Below are 17,088 nucleotides of genomic sequence, written 5' to 3'. Positions count from 1 at the left end.
CTTTTAATAACAAAGAGGCAGTACTCGTGTAAACTGGCCTCTAGCATCACAGTCCTATACACTAACCATCACGTTACGGGTGTTACAAACTTAATCTTCTATAAATCGATAAGGACCAAATCCAAATCAATAATGTTTGCTATACGAATTCATTGAGTCTACTGAAAATGAATTCGCTATCATATTCTACAGAACCCACGTCGTCTGTCACTTCAAATGGTCTATTGGCTTCAGTTCTTGAGTAAGCTTGATAAGCTTGTACTCTTAACGATGCCGATTCTTAAAAGCTTAAATGATTCGGATCGCGTACCATGGACGCTTGAACGGCAGCGAAATCTCCTGATCGATCAACTGCCAACCAGATTGACCAGATTGTGATCGACGAACGACACTTCTACAGCATACCGGATGTCCGTACATTTTGGGCGTCAATATTGACTCGGACTACTAGCTCGATGTAGCCAAGGTACGGTTAAGGATATCCCGATTCAAGAAAAAATAAGATTGAATGACGAGCGACGTCTTGAAAAAAACGTCACAATCGACAGCTTTTGCTGTGAGGTAGTTAACGGCTTTGTCTACCTAGGCACCTCTATGAATTGAGACAACAACTGCAGCGCTAAAGTGAAACGAAAAATAACCCTTGTAAATCACTGCTTCTTTGGACTTAGAAAGCAATTGAGTATTAACGTCCTCTCTCGAGCATCTAAAATCACTATCTATAAGACAATCACTGTACCGATTCTCATTTTGGGGCTGATGCCTGGACCCTTTCAAAAAAGAATGAGAGCGTCTTAAGATGATTCTTGATTTTTGTCCAGTTTGTATAAACGGATACGGTGGAGGAGAAGATACAACGGTGAACTGTACGGGCTGTACAGCGACACTGGCCTGGTTAAAACAATAAAAGTCCAAGGACTTAAATGGCTGGGTCATATAGAGCGAATATACACCAACGCCTCAGCCCAGAAGGTCTTCGAATCCTATCTCGAGGGACTGATCAGTATAGGAAGACGGCGACTCAGATGTTAGCTAACTAGGCACAAATTTTGGTTGAGGCCCAGGTCCGCCCGGACTGTAGCGACACCTCAAGTAAGTAAGATATATTCATCCAGTATTAAGAGCCTCTAGGAAAACTTCTTTTTGCTTGGAAAGAGTTTTAAACACACCTCCGCCGCTGCTAAAGACTCCAAATGGATTCCTAGCTTAGGAATCATGAGAACGATGTTTAAGCAGTAAAATGATAGCGTATTTCCTTGTTCAAAAACCCGGTGCGTCCTTAAAAAAGTTCATCTAAACAATTTCCTATATTTCTACACTGAATGCACTGTATGTTTTCGGGTGATTTGCCCCGTACAATAAAGAGAGGCGTGCCTGAGGTTGAATGCTATCGTATGTATTTGGCCTTAAACTCGATGTAAATATGCAATTTATTGAAATTAAAACAACTCCTAGAAATTCTTTGGTCTTTTTTAGGACTTACTTTTATGTGAAGATTCAAGCTATTGTTGATCTACCGCGCCGGCAAAATAATTGATTTTTCATATTGTAATCGGTCCGATTTGTCGAACCTAAAATTTTGACATTTCTCCACGTTTTAAGCTAACTAGAAGCAGAAAAATTGAATGGGTGTTTTTTTTACAATAGCAATTTTAAAAAAGGTGAATATTTGGTTAAATATCTCACGAACCTTCCATTCCTGACAACAGTACTCGCACACAGGAATGGTTGAGAGTTGTAAGTCACTAGGCCCTGGTTCACAACGGACTGTTGCCCCACCCCATTTGATTTGATTGAACCAACATCGCTAGACACTTGAAAAGAAATCAGACTAACGGTTTTTATAAATCAAAAAAAGTAAACAAAATATCGGCCACCTCGAAAATTTTACAAAACAAAAATATTTTTATCTCGAAACAAATTTTGTCCAACCTTTAAGTAAAAACCTAAACAAAACAATACTAAATGTTGGTAAAAATTGATTTTCGACTCAAATATCTTTTTTAAACTTTGAAACATTGGCTAATTAACTTATTTTATCTTTTAAAAAATATTTTTGTCAACATTCAGTGAAAGTTCGAGAAAAATCTATTTGACAGTTTTTTCTTACAAAAAATAAAAACTCAAAACAAAATCAATTAAAGTTGGTAAAGATTGATTTTCGACTCAAATATCTTATTTTTCTAAATCCTTCTCTGGCTGGTCATAAGCTTTGGAAAAATCTTAAGGATATAGGTGTTGGTAAGCATAAAAATAATTCAGATAATGCTAAAAATGTATCTACGACTCTCTCATCTTTTGAACACAATGATAGCTCCAACACATTGAATTTGGAAGCCGACAGCCTATCTTCCAATGTGAATGAAGAAGATGTTCATCAATTTTGCTTATCTATAAAATCTAATTCAGTGGGTTTTGATGAAATTCATCTAGTGTTTTTAAAAGCGGTCCTTCCATATACCTTCAAACCTCTTACTTATCTTTTCAATACTATTTTAACGACTGTAGTTTTTGCCTCAATTTTGAAAAAGCTTAAATCATTCCTATACCAAAGCACCGTAATGGGTACCGACCAATAACTATTCTACCTTTTTTATCGAAATTTTTTGAGAAAATCTTAAACACGCAGATAAGGCAATACTTGGATCAAAATGAAATGTTATGGCCAAATCAATTAGGGTTTTGCCCAGGTCATAGCTGCACAACAGCTCTCATAAATGTAATTGAAGAAATTAGAGAGAGAGTCTTGATAAGAACCATGTGACTTTCCTCACACTTTTAGACATCTCAAAAGCATTTGAGACCGTTGACCACCATATTATTTGCACCAAACTACAAGATAAATTCCAGTTCGTGTCATCATCAGTGATGATATTTATCTTCAAGGTATCAAGCAGTCGTTGCTATTAATCAAACATCTACCTTCTTTCCGCTTAGTAGAGGTATCCCCCAAGGATCAGTTTTGGGACCTCTTCTATTTACCATGTACATAAATGAACTGCTGTCTCTAGGATTCCACTCGTTATTTCATATGTATGGCGACGACGTTCAACTTCGATACAGCTGTTCTCTAGGTCTAATTGAAAATGAAGGTTATGAGATAAATGAAGACCTAAATAACCTAAATAAGGTTCTACACTGGTCTCAATCTAATGGGCTCTGTTTGAATGCAACCAAAACAAAATGTCTTATTATATCCAGAAACCCATTAGAAACGACGTATTTTCCACCAATACTGCTAAACAGTATTCCAGTTCAATTTGTTGAATCCGTGAAAAACATAGTATTTAACAGAAACCTTACCTGGACAAACCACATAAATACGAAAATTGGAAGAGTGTATGGAGGCTTACGAATGTTATGGACCACCCAAAAAATTACCCCAATAAAAACAAGATAGTGAAATAAAGACCCAAACAAAATAAATAAAAGTTTCTAAAAATTGAGATTATGGCTTCAAACTAATTTTGTTTAATAAGAAGTATCATTTACAACATTCAGTAAACTTTGAGAAAAATTGAGCTGGCAGTTTCTTGGATAAATTTACTTTCAGCTAAAATTTCTTTTCAAAATTGAAAAGTATTGGCTTCAAACTATTTTTATCTCCCAGAAAATATTGTTTTCGAAATTCAGTACATTTTTTTCGACTAAAAATCTCATTACTAAAATAGATTTTGAAATAAAACTATTGAATCATATGCAAAATATTGTTTATAATATTTTCTTTCATAATTCAACTGACTGACTTTTTTAACATTAAGACGAAAACCTTCAATCCTTTCAAGCAAAACAAATCTACAGTCAGGATGAGAAGTTATCAGTGTGGGTGGCATCCCAGCCTTTTTTTTTGAAAAAGAATTTGACATTGATTTCAAGAACTTGCAAATAAACAGATTTTGGTTGGGTTTATGTATATTTGTACTCATTCTTTTCTATTCATCACATCATCATCAGTTTTCAAGAACATTATTATTATTTCACATTAACACACTAAACTTATCTCTCACTAATTAATCAAAAGTCTGCTTTCAACGATTCAATAATGACTTTTCATAAACCTGTAAACGGAGGAGCTATCATCTTCTACCTGCAGTTGAAATGAAACATTGATTTCTTTACAACCTCGGTCCGTCTGTCTGTCCGTTTGTCCATTCGTCCGTCCACATCACCGGTTGCTGAATTGGTAGATACATCCGTGATGTCTGCTGTCAGCATCTCGTTAAATATCTAAACTGAAAAAAGTGATTTACTTCTTTGAGAAAACATTCACGGTGATGGCGATGTATCCAAGAGATTTCACAGATAGAATTATTCTATTTTGAAATGCAGATTAAAGTTGATTTTTTGTTTTGATTTTGTTTTGCATTTTTGAAAAATTGCATCTGCTTTGTGTCGCGTTTTATTTTTTTTATTTTTATTCAAGTGTACTTTTAGTCCTCTTCAATGTTTATATTATATTCTGTGAAAAGCAAATTAAAATGCTGTTTTTTTGTATGTATTTTTCGTATTTTTCAATTTGACTGACGAAGTTCTATTTTTGAACTCTTATAATTTGCTTTAAATATACAATGATTTTAAACAGAGACAAGACGGATGCTCTTCTGCTGGAAATGACTTTAAAAACTTTTTTCAAGTTCTAAATTCAGAAATGTTTATCCCGAATTGGGAGTGTTTCAGAATAAAAAGAAGAGATTTAGAGACTACTTGACTTGATGTGTATTTTTATTTATGTACATATTTTTCTAGGCAATCAATTTTCAGGAAATTTCAATGCTGAAAACTTGTTTTGCACGACTTGCATTTAATTTGTTGTGCGATGAAATGAAAATGTCGTAAATGATATGTTGCTAGTTCAAGTGCTACGTACGTGATTGTTAATGGCGCGATTAGAAATGCGATTGAACATTTTTGTTTGAGTACATTTCACAAAATTGATCGTTTTTGTACCTGCTGCGATAATTTGTTTTAAATAAGTTGAATGTATTTCCGCCTCGAGTAGAAGTAATTTATCATATTTCAATCGGCCCAATTTGGGGAATTGGACATTTTGACAATTCTCGACGTTCCTGGAACCTAAATGTGGATTCAAACGAGGAAGACTGTTTTTGACATCTGTTTTTTTTTGTTTTGTCGATGGATATCTTCAAAAGACTCTCGGTAAGAATCGGTACCGAGGAGTGCGTGACTGTTATTATACTAAAACCAACTAGTTAATAGGACCAATCTATGAAAAATCGCCAATTGATTTTTCTTTTTTACATTATATTTATAATATTCATTAAAGAAGAAGTTTGTTCTTATAATACTTTCCCATAGCTTTTAGATCATCAGCTCATGAGGCTTGGATCTTCTTAATCTCCGAAAATTTTCTCGTACATTTCAGACGGTCTCCATTTCGGAGATGGTATGGCGTTGCACTTGCAAATCATTTCAAGAATAAAATCGCTATTTCTTATAGGTATACCAATGGGCATGTTGGTAAGTTTGAAGGACTATCATGCTAGAGGTATTGGATTCAATACTTTACTGTGACACCAAAAGTACTGCCGCTTACGAGTAATTAAAAAAATTTCCATGAGTAATTTTTGTCATAAAAAAACAGTTTAGGATTGGTCTACTAGCTGTAGGTCTCCTCCATTTCTGAAATGGCACGCTAACAGTAAGGGTTGAGAGATGTAAGTCACTAGGACCAAATTTTTATTTTAAGAGGGATTTATTCTTCCACAAAGGACTTTATTTTGGAATTTTTTGATGGTTTAAGCTTTTGTTTTCTTTTTACAGCCTCATAGCTGGATGCCATATATCCAAACGGTTTTAAGTTTTTGTTTATGTATCATTGGTGTATTGTACATAGATTCTTGAGTACTTCAAGTATAGATCTTCTCGTTTTTTAACTGCTCTTTTTATTTAAGCTCCAAAGTAATTCCAAGATATTTGGCAATATTGGAGTAAGGTACTGTTGTACTGTTTATACAAATGTGAACAGTATTTGAGTTTTTGTTTGTTACTTTCTTTATCGATTGCATTTTGAAATTATTATGATAGCCTTTGCAACGGATCTACGGAACGGATCTTATATTGCCTTACCATCAACAAAGCTTTCCATAATAGCGTTTATATCCACTGGAATATCCTTTGTATATAAAGAAACAAGGTTGGTCCTATGACACTTTCTTACAGTACACCGGCTGATTTTTTCTTTTGTTTCGAATAATTTTCGACGTGTTACCGTACTCTTAACAATCGGTTTGTAGTATTAGATTATAGTATTTAAAATACTGTGCCTTTTCCCCCGCACTCGTAATTTGATAAATTGGGTCTATTATGGAATGCTTATTTCTAAATTGCAACTAATGGTTCGGATTTTGTTTTCTTTCTTCAACGTTTGCTTTCTTAGCCTTTTCAATAGCAGTTTTTCCCATGATTGGTATAAGCGATATTGGTCAGTAAGGTGTTATTTCTCACCAATCGTTTAAGCATAAAATGGTAGTAGATAAGACAGTTAAGAGACGGTTAAAAACAGTTGATAAGCCGGTTAAAAGCCATTGATAAACCGGTTGGAAGCCGTTGATGAGCCGGTTAAGTGCCGTAGATACTTCTGTTAAAAGCAGTTGATAACCCGGTTAAAAGACGTTTTTAAGTCAGTTATAGGCCATTGTTAGCAAGATGAAAGCTGTTCATAAACATAGCCGGCCAAGAACAGCTTACTTATGAGATCGAATCAGAAAGAAAGAACCAGCAGTCAAAAGAGACCTACCAAAGAAGTAATAACCTGAAATACAAAATTATTTTCGCATTCACTGTTCCGATAAAAAAAACTGTAAGAGCCGTATTTAATAGAAATGGCTAAAAAAAAACATTCGGTATATGTGCAGCAAAAAGATTGTTTCTACTTTCCGATACATTTGCCATCTTAGAATGTCTTTGGTGGGTTTTGAGTTTTTGGTCTTATCAGAAAGCTACTTAGTGAATCATTTTTGAACAAACTGAATTTTTTCTTAAATTCATTGTTAAGACCGCTAAAGACCGTCTCAAATTTAAAACAAAAAACATACTTTTTCACAAGTATTCATTTATGAGATTAACCGATTCCTAAAATTTTTTGTTAAACAGCTACCGAGTCCCTTAAATCAAACTCTTAAAAATTAACTTAATATTTCGACTGGATTAGTTTAAAGCATTTTAAGATACTAAATCATTCCAGCACCAAAAATACGTGTTTAAAATGTAATAAATCAAACATTCAATTCAACTTGAACTTGAAAATAGTTCTAGGAAATACTTACAGACATATTTCTGATTTTGAAACTATAATTGAAATATGAAAATCAAGCAGCAGATAGATTATTCATTATAAAGGAAATACCTCTTCGAATATTTGGTTCAAATTTTTCTAAAGTTAATCATAATTTATGGCCGAATGTCGTTTACAGATAAATCGGATTAATTTCTTCCCAAACATATTTCAAACATTTTCTCTTAAATTGAATTGATATACGTATAGTTTCCTTGTCTTCTGTTCATTTTTTTAAATTATTTCCAAGTTAACTGACAGTCTTCGATACAAAGTTTAAAAAGGGTGCGGTGATATAAAATCATATTTTTTTTCAAATGCTTTTTCAGTTAAAGGACAGGAGTTTTATCAGTGTGGTCGAATTCAAAAAGCTGATTTTTTCTATGAGGAGCCATGATATGTGACACAATCACAATAACGAGTCTTTTTAAATCGCTCGAATTGTACGACAATTGGGTCCCGAATGGACTATCGACTCTTGTGGGCATTCTGAGCAATCAATCGACTTTTATTTTTTTTAGATATTCAAATTTCACCATCTTAAAAAGTTCTCAATTGTATACAAAATTTGTGAGACGACTAAGAGCGCCTAGCATGATTCTGCAACAAGGCTTAGAAGCCTACCGATCCCCAGAAAATATCTTTATTTTTTCTAGATAGAAGATACGCATAATAAAAATTATAAAATCATTAACATGGACATACGTAAGCAAAATTCAATAATAGAAGGAAGTAGTACTTCTTGTTCCCTATTACCAAAGAAAAATCCATTAGTATTATCTGAAATCTTTGTGCTTTTTTTAACAAAGAAACATGGTTAAAGCACAATGGCATTTGACGCAATTCTAATTATGGCACAATGGAAGGCATGTGATTGGATTGTAGCAAGCACCTTTTACCACCAATAACATTCCTTCATTATCATAATAAACATGTCCTTATCTATCTATCTGCATAAAGCTAAGAACTCAAATGAACTATTCTCTATTTGTTTTAGACACCTACCTTACTACACAACCAATAGGCGAGGTGGTCGCTTTACAATTGCAATGTTCTGCCTCTTTCTTATCTTCAGATAATTTATTTTCCATCCTGGTTCTTCTTATATGATATTAAAATAAAGCTATCCAAAGGAAAAAGCTTTGAACGAACAAGTTAAATAAAACAAACAATTGTTTTCGTTAAGTATGCTTACAAGTATTTTTCTTTTCCGGGATGAAATGTCCTAGGATAAGTTGTGTCTTGGGATAAATCACGCAGTTTTTTTTGACAAATCAAATGGCATTTATATCTTTGAAGACAAACTTATTTTACAGGCATATTTTTAAATCTTAAATAAGTACTTTTTTAAACAGACTCTTTGCATACAGGAGCAAGTTCGTGAGACCCAGTCGTGCATTTTATTTTATTATTGAGTTGTTTATGCCAAATCATCATGGCAAGTTACACGATTGAACAGCACGTTCAAATGTTAAAATGAGTATTCGTGAACGCAAACGTTACGTGTATTGCGCCCATTTTACGGTATACGTGGTAGCCCTTCACAGTCGACTCTTCAAAGCTTGGTGGGAAAATTTGAGATGACCGGTTTAGTATATAATCTGCTAACACCCGTACGTTCAAGGAACGCAAGATTGGCCGAGAACAACATTCTATCCTTCACCGTTCACAAGAACTCGGCCTTTCGCAGACTTCGACTTGGCGAATTTTGCGTCGGAACTTGGGCCTATACCCGCACAAGATCCAACTGACTCAGGAGCTCAAAGTTCATGACCATATACAACGCCGTTTGTTCGCTTACTGGGCACATTTTTTGATGAATATGGGACGCCACCAACCCACGCGAGGTTCACCAGGTGATAATACATTCTCAAAAAGTTACAATTTGGTGTGGATTTTGGGTGGGCCGGCGGCGAAATTGGTCCGTACTTTTTGAAAACAACGTTAGTAACTGTCTACAGTGAGCGCTACATAACGATGATAACTAATTTCTTATGCCCTAAATTGAACCATATGGACCTAGAAACAACATTTGACATTGAAAAAAACTACCCGCCCTTATTAAAAAAACTGTTTGGAAATAAGTAAATCAGGTTGCGTAACTACGGCCTAGCGAGTCACAACTCTCAACGATTCCTGTGTGCAATTCATATCAGGAAAGAAGAAGACCTATAGGTTTTCATGCCGAAACTGAACACTGAAGAATTGAAAAAGCATTTTTCATGGCAAGAATTGATTTTGGAGGATTTTTCAATTTCTCGCAAGAGGCAGTACTCGTGGAAAAACTTTCGATGCCACAGGCAGGGATTGATCCCAAGACCTCAGGCATGAAATTCAATTGCAGTAACCTTCACGCCAGGGTGCAACATCTTAACATCTTTAAGGGGGCACAGGCAGGGGTTAAACGCAAGACATGAGAGTCATATGCAATAACCACCACACCATACTAAGGTCAAGTTCTTCTTGGAAATTCTGTTATGTAATAGAGGCGAAAAGTGTACGTTCATATCAATCATTTTAAACTCTCTCTTAGCATATTTAAACATTTTTTGAAGAAGTTTTTTGTAAGACTGGGTATTTAGACAGGGAATGATGTTTAGTATATATATTTCAAAAATATTGAAAAGGTCTAAAGAGGTATTTTTGTGATCTATTATTTGAAAACAAAATCATTGTAGGGTAGTCTAAAAGTCGATTTTGAGAATATTAAGAGCTTAACCTAAGCTTTATTTTGTATATAACTAATGGCTATACGCACAAGGCCCAAACCATTCTGGTTCAAAAATTCCAAACAAATCAGCATCGAGTAATTAATAAAGCTGAAAAACTTGATATGACCATATACTTAGGAGTAAGTCATGCAAAAAAGTATTCATCAAGCTATAAATGTTAACGGCATTTACTCAAGTAGGAAAATCTCTTCCATTTTGAAGTCATTAATAATTTGAAAGTGTTAATTGTTTGAAATCAGCGAATATTGTTGCTATTCAAATAACAATTTTGCAACTTCTTGTCACGGTTAAATTTACCATGAAAAACAAATAATCAGAAACTTGTATTTCATTTGAATCACTCGGACTTTAACTGCAATTTTTCGCATCATTGTCGGTTTGACGTAATCCTCTTTAGTTGATCGGTCATTTAAAATCATTAGTTTGTGCTTTTTCTTGTCTTCAATACAGAAATACTCACATTTCATTTGTAGAAAAATAAAATTGAAGCTTATGTTAAAAGTGTTGGATAATAATAATTAATGTTCCATAAATGGTGCGGAAAGCTTTCTGCTGTGAAAAATATGCTTTTGACTTTAGCATCAAATTAATTGTCTATTTAATACATACGTTCAACTTCAGATACAGTACATAAGAGTTTGAATATTTATATTAAAAATACTAGTTTTTATAATAAGCATTTGCCAAAATTTTAAATCAAACAAGGGCCTAGTGACTTGCAACTGTCGCCAGGGATGGAGGGAATCTACAGAAAGCATTTTTCATGACAAGACTTTATTTGGAGGATTTGTTAATTCCTCGCAAGAACCAGTACTCGTGGAAAAACTTTCGATGCCACAGGCTGGGATTGATCCCAAGACCTCTGGCATGAGAGCAATTTGCAGTAACCATCACGCCACGGGTGCAACATCTTAACAAATGGAGTTAATAATCACCCAGCATTATTATTATTATCCTTATCTTTTAATTTAAATATATGTAATATTCCTAAATACTCCAAGGAAAATCTTGAATTTAATTCAAAAAATGCAGAATTAATTAACTTTTCAACCTGTTATGTAATGATAACTGGAATCATTTGCTTGAGAACTGCGACATTAATGCTATGTGCTATAAATTCTACTGTTTAACTTATTTTATGAGACCGCACCATTACGAATACCGCGCAATATTTCTCAATCTCCTCCATGGTTAGACTCTTGCCTAAGGAACTTAAAAAGTAAAAGAAGCAAGGCCTGGATTAAATATAGTAAAACCAAAGCTAATAATGACTTGGTAATATACAATAAGCTAAGAAATATTTTTTTTGACTATTCAGATATTCTTTTTAATGACTTTATTTTAAATACTGAAACCGACTTAAAAAACAACCCAAAAAACTTTTAGGCTATGTTAATAGCAAGAGAAATACTGACGGGTTTCCAAACTGTATGTTGTTCAACAACGAACTTAGCCATTACTCTGGAAAAAAATTCAAAGATGCTTTCAAAGTAGCGAACTCCTGTCTAACGCCTGAGTCATTGGCCCTCTCACGGTATTTCCCTCATTTGAATTCAATAAGTGTTTGGATCTCTGAAGATGAAATCGTTTGCAAAGCTTCAGAACTTGACGTTTGTTGTAGCCCTGGTCCAGATGGTATCCCTTCTTATATTTTGAAAAAATGCGCATCCTATTTATTCCCTATCCTATCCTCTTCATATTCTTTTTAATGAATTCCTCAAATCTTCAATTTCAAAATTTCCTGAAATTTGGAAGAGTTCGTACATAACACCGATACATAAAAAGGGTAGGAAAAATGAAATAAAAAATGATCGTCCCATTGCAAAACTGTCCGTCACCAATGAGTTATTAGAGTCCATTATTTGTAAAGTCATATCGTTTAATTGTAAGTCTATAATTAGTGACAGTCAACATGTTTTTTTTCAAAATAAGTCCACAGTTACTAACCTCTTTTTGTTTAGATTCGTTTGAAAAACGGAAACAAGTCGACTTTGTCTTCACGGACTATAGTAAGGCCTTTGATAAATTGTGCTAAATCGCAAGGCTTTAACGATAAATTTGTTAGTTGGGTTTCGTCGTACATATATAATAGATCATACAGCGTAGTTTTTAGGAATGAGCGGTCATCATATTTCTATACTAACTCTGGCGTACCAGCAGGTAGGCACTTAGGTCCTTTACTGTTAATTTTGTACGTTAACGACTTACCTTTTATTATAAAACACTCATATGTTTTAATTTACGCTGATAACATTAACATTTTCAAACGTATTGACTCAATTGACGACTGTTTACTCCTACAAGATGATCTTAATAGTTTTCGTGAATGGTGTTTTATAGATAAGCTTTTACTAAACATAGACAAATGTAAATCAATGTGTTATACACGCAAACAAAATGTTTTGACTTTCAATTATCTCTTACCTAGGTCACCTTCCCTTCTTCTTAATTCATAATTAACTCTTACAAATCATTATAACTATGTTATTAATAAAGCAAATAAGACAATCGGATTTATAAAACGGTTGTCACATGATTATCACGACCCTTTATTCTAAAATTCTTTATACAACATTTGTAAGACTAATATTGGAATATGGCTGTATAATATGGGCTCCCTTTTATTCAGTCCATATAAACAGAATAGGAGTGCAAAGAAGATTCATGCTATTCTGGCTCGAACTTCCACCGTACAATCATAGGCTCGCGCTCATAAATCTTCCATCGCTTTCTTAACACAGAGAGTACATTCAGCTGTTCTTTATTATAAAATTAATCAATGGGTCCGTCATACCTCCATCAATTTTGGAATAATTAAAATTTATTTATAGCCGTTCAAGTATTAGAAGACAAGTTCCTTTACGTCCTACATCAAGCAGATTGAACTATGGTAAAAACAGTCCCCTTTAACAGTTGATTTCAGTTTACAGTTCACGTCAAAACAGAAGTCAAATCATTAATAAACAGAACTGGACCAAGGTGACTCCCTTGAGGTACACCAGAATTGAAATTAAATTCACATGAAGGGTTACTCCTGAACATGACGCTATAATATCTATCTTTAAGATATGCCGAAACGGTCGTTAAGTCCAATTTAACTTAAATTATTAAAAAGAATTTCATGACTTAATTTTTCAAATGCCTTTCTTAAGTCTGTTAATGTGCAATGGATTTGAGTGTTTCTCGAATGCATGTACTACATTTGTTTTTGAACCTTTTATATGGGCTGAAATATAAGACACCCATTTTCTAACATAATTGAAAGCATTTCATTAGGGCGAGGACTGAAAAATTCTTTAAGCTTTAAAATAGAGGCTTTAGAAATCCAGAAAATTGATGTATGTCAGAAGGAATAATAAAAGTTGTGCTTGCAAAAAAAAAATCTTCCAAGTTTAAACTTGTCAAATGTCAAAAGATAGTAAATTCAAAACTGACAGCTGCAGAAATAGCGAGTTGTTCAAAATGAGTTATCTAATTGAAAAACGTTTTTTTAATCGATAGTAAATGGAGATTTTCTTTCATTAAATGCATAATTTTGTAATACAACTACACATAAATTACTCCGGGTTCTTAGCTTAAACTTACCTTATTGGAAAACGGTGTCAATAAACTGAAAATAGAGAAAAAGGAAATTTATTAATTATTAATGTAAAAGTTCATTTCTTTATGTATTATGTACTTTCAAAGAAGAATAACCCAATAAGGGTTTTTAAGTGACCCACTTAGGTTTATCAAAAACCTCACCTTCACGTTTAAATAAAATGTATCAATGGCGGTCTTCCCAATTGGTTCGCTTTTGAGGCGACTCCTGTTGATACCAAATAAATGCATCTTCTTCATACATCAAGAAAACCCAAAATTGAGGCAGATATTTGTATTCTTTTCTTACGAGTAGAAAAGATATGAATGATGTTAGGTCAAAAAAGAGTCAAAGGAGTCCAATGTGAACCACATTCAATAGCAAATACACTCCATATGAAATCTACAAGGTGAAACGTCAATTTAGTTACACACATTTAGTGTTCAAAATCAATTTACTGCACACATTGATAGCTTATATCAATTTTCCACGAATTCATTAGAAATTCATGACTGTGTTCAAAAAGTATGAAAATGGGAACAACAAATTTTAAAGTGCTTGTATAAGCTTTTTTGGCAACAACTGATTTATAGTAAAAATGTATTGAATTTTATTCGAAATCGGATGGGTTGAAATTTTGTTAACGTTATATTAACCTATGTTTTCTTCTTGTTTTTCTGTAGAAAAGCGCAGTATATAAGTTACTTTGAGTAATGTAATGATACTAACTTCAAAAGAGGATATAAATAATAATGGTTATGTACTAATTTATCGAAATTGTTTTCGTTTAAATATGGACTAACTTTTAAATTACTAATTTAATCAGTGCCTATAGTGAAAGCTGTCAAAACAAGAATGTGAATGCCATTTTTGAAGAAACAAGAATACAGAATACAACCGTTTTTCTTGATTGTTTTTTTTTTTTTTAAATATGGTTTATCAAGAAACTCATATCTTTGGAAAATATATTATTGGAATCACTTTAAAATTTTGCCGTGGCACACATTATTCGGACAAAGCTTGTTAGATATTGTTGATCCAGTTGAATCACCTCACTTTGAGGAAGTCGGATTTAACTTTTTCATTTATAACATCCAAATATTTTAGAACACACCTCTCATGCATTTTTCTGATAGCAATGCTGAAAATTAAAGAAATGCTAGTGGATTTTTATTTAATAAAAAATTACTAATAAGAAAAGTTAAATGTGATTATAAATTTGAAGTGGTTTGTTCTTCGGATAATAGTTTACAAATTTTTAACATCCGATTGAAACAAAAATTCAGCTGTCAAAATAACTTGTCATTTTATTGTTTGATTTCACATAAATTAATGGATTTGACGTCAAAATTACAAATAGGTACCGGAATAATACTAACGGAAGATTCCTGGTCTTCAAATGACTGACAATTCAAACAAATATGTTTGGAATTGGGGCTTGTTTTCGGGTTTAGTTGCGGTTTTGGGTAGTTTTAGGTTTGAACGACCTCGCGAATTGTAACATTGAAATCTACCTTTGAGAAAAAAAATACAAATCAACTGCTACCAAAAAATGAAATCAATTCAAAATGTTTCCCAATACGGACTTGACCACTTTTTTAATAATAAAACATTTCATATTTTATATTTCAGAATCTTTATTTTCGGCTTAAAGTGGAACTCGATTTTGATTATATGACCACCGCGAGCACGAGTGATACGGTTGGATAAAATTTTCGATAACTTGGAAACAAATTTCGGTCGAAATGGCCGCTATGTGGCCGTTCCATGTTGGCTTTGCACTGGTAAATAGGAAAGAACTCTGACCTATCTTTCCACAACAAAGTTGTTTTAAATTGGCAAGAACTAAAATTCGTTTGGAAATGTGGCAAAACCTATCCCGAAATTCTAAAACGGGGCCCTTCGTGTAATAATTAATGCTTCTTTCTATTAAATAAATAGCGATCTACTCATGGCCGTGAAAATGAAATGGTTACCGAAAGGGAGCCTGTCTTAAACGTTCGAAACAAATTTTCGAGATTTCCAAGAACTACGCCTCAGGAGCGATGTTCAAATGGTAGAAATGGGCATTCCAAAGAACACGGCGCGGCAACCACAGGTTTTCCTCAAAACCCACCTCTGTCTATTAACTCCTACTCTCACCTCCCCGGGGGGAAAGGTGTTTCCATTAAGACACCTCTCCTTATTTAGACGGCAGCAGAGGAATTCCCGAGATGGAATCAACGATGGCGTCTACAGTGCCAGTAAGGTTGAGCTACTTAGTGAACCATTATTGGACTTCTACGACATATTCGGAGCCCAGGCCTATAAGGAGTGGTTTATCCGGCTCCCAGTCGTTGAAGTTGTGCCGTCGGAATGAACTTCGGACATGCACGTAGAATGTTAGGCCCCTTAACAGACCACTTGCAGCCGAAGAATTAGCTGAGAACGTAGACTTCTAAAAAGCAGACATCACTGCAATAAAGGAACGTCATGGTTTCAACACCACAACATTCACAAAGGAACTTGGAGTTCTCCAGATCAATCCACCCGCAATCGGATTAACCATATTGCGATCGAAGCTAACCACGCTTTCAGCATCATGGATGTCCGTACTCCGGTTTAAGAAACCTCTAACGTGCTGGGTTTCATGCAACCATTTACAAAGAACCCCTGGTTTGATGGGGAATGTCGACGGCCAAATTCAGCCAAACAATAGGCATGCAAAGTGGCGCTGCATAGAAGGACTCCAAATTCTCAGAATGAAAAAGAGAGAGCATGCGAAGCTTAAAAGCAGGAATGAAGTTCGAAAGTTTTATAAACAGGTAAAACGAAATTCACAAGTACATTAACCTAGAACCGAAGGCTTCAAAGCCGAAAGTGGAAACATCATAGTGGAACCACAGTCAATCCTGAGGATATGGAAGGACCACTTCTGCAGACTGTATAACGACGACGAAGAACTGAATTCCGCTGTCAGGCAGGATGATCCATTCAACATAGACGACGAAAGCCAACAATCCCGTCCTCCCGACTTAGACGAAGTAAATATTGCCATATCTAAGCTGAACTTTAAAGCAGCTGGAGATGATTTGGTAAGGAGCATGGAGAAAGAATACCAGATGAATGGAACCTCAGTATTGTTTGTCCGATCCTGAAAAAAGGAGACCCTATTACCTGCACCATATATAGAGGCATCAGTCTACCTAGCACCGCTTACAAAATCTTCTATGCCATAATATGTGAACGTCTAAAGCCCAGTTGTTTTAGACCAGGAAAGACCACAATGTATAAAATATTCACATTATGGCAGATCATGGAAAAACCCCCAGAACATCATACCACCCACCATCTTCTCATCGATTTCAAGGCCGCATATGAAAGTATATACAGGGACATATGACCATGGAGAAGATGGAATGACGACTAAGATGGCGGGGGCACATAGAGCGCATGGAAACCAATGCGGGCACACGTTGAAAGTGACCTCACTTAACTTGGAG

General features: G+C 34.5%; 1 protein-coding gene across 5 annotated transcripts in view; it reads right to left on the bottom strand.

The window, feature by feature from the left end:
* Nucleotides 1-17,088, bottom strand: part of LOC129946722 (extracellular sulfatase SULF-1 homolog) — a 336,741-nt gene that overhangs the window by 150,281 nt on the left and 169,372 nt on the right. For all 5 annotated transcript variants that reach the window (XM_056057007.1, XM_056057043.1, XM_056057036.1 and 2 more), the window contains one exon: nt 13,612-13,636. The gene's annotated coding sequence lies outside the window, so the exon portion shown is untranslated. The remainder of the gene's footprint in view (nt 1-13,611; nt 13,637-17,088) is intronic.

The sequence above is a fragment of the Eupeodes corollae genome, chromosome 1, assembly GCF_945859685.1.
Source record: "Eupeodes corollae chromosome 1, idEupCoro1.1, whole genome shotgun sequence".
NCBI lineage: Eukaryota > Metazoa > Arthropoda > Insecta > Diptera > Syrphidae > Eupeodes > Eupeodes corollae.
Note: the sequence above shows the minus strand (reverse complement) of the source record. Positions and strands in the feature narration are given on the sequence as shown.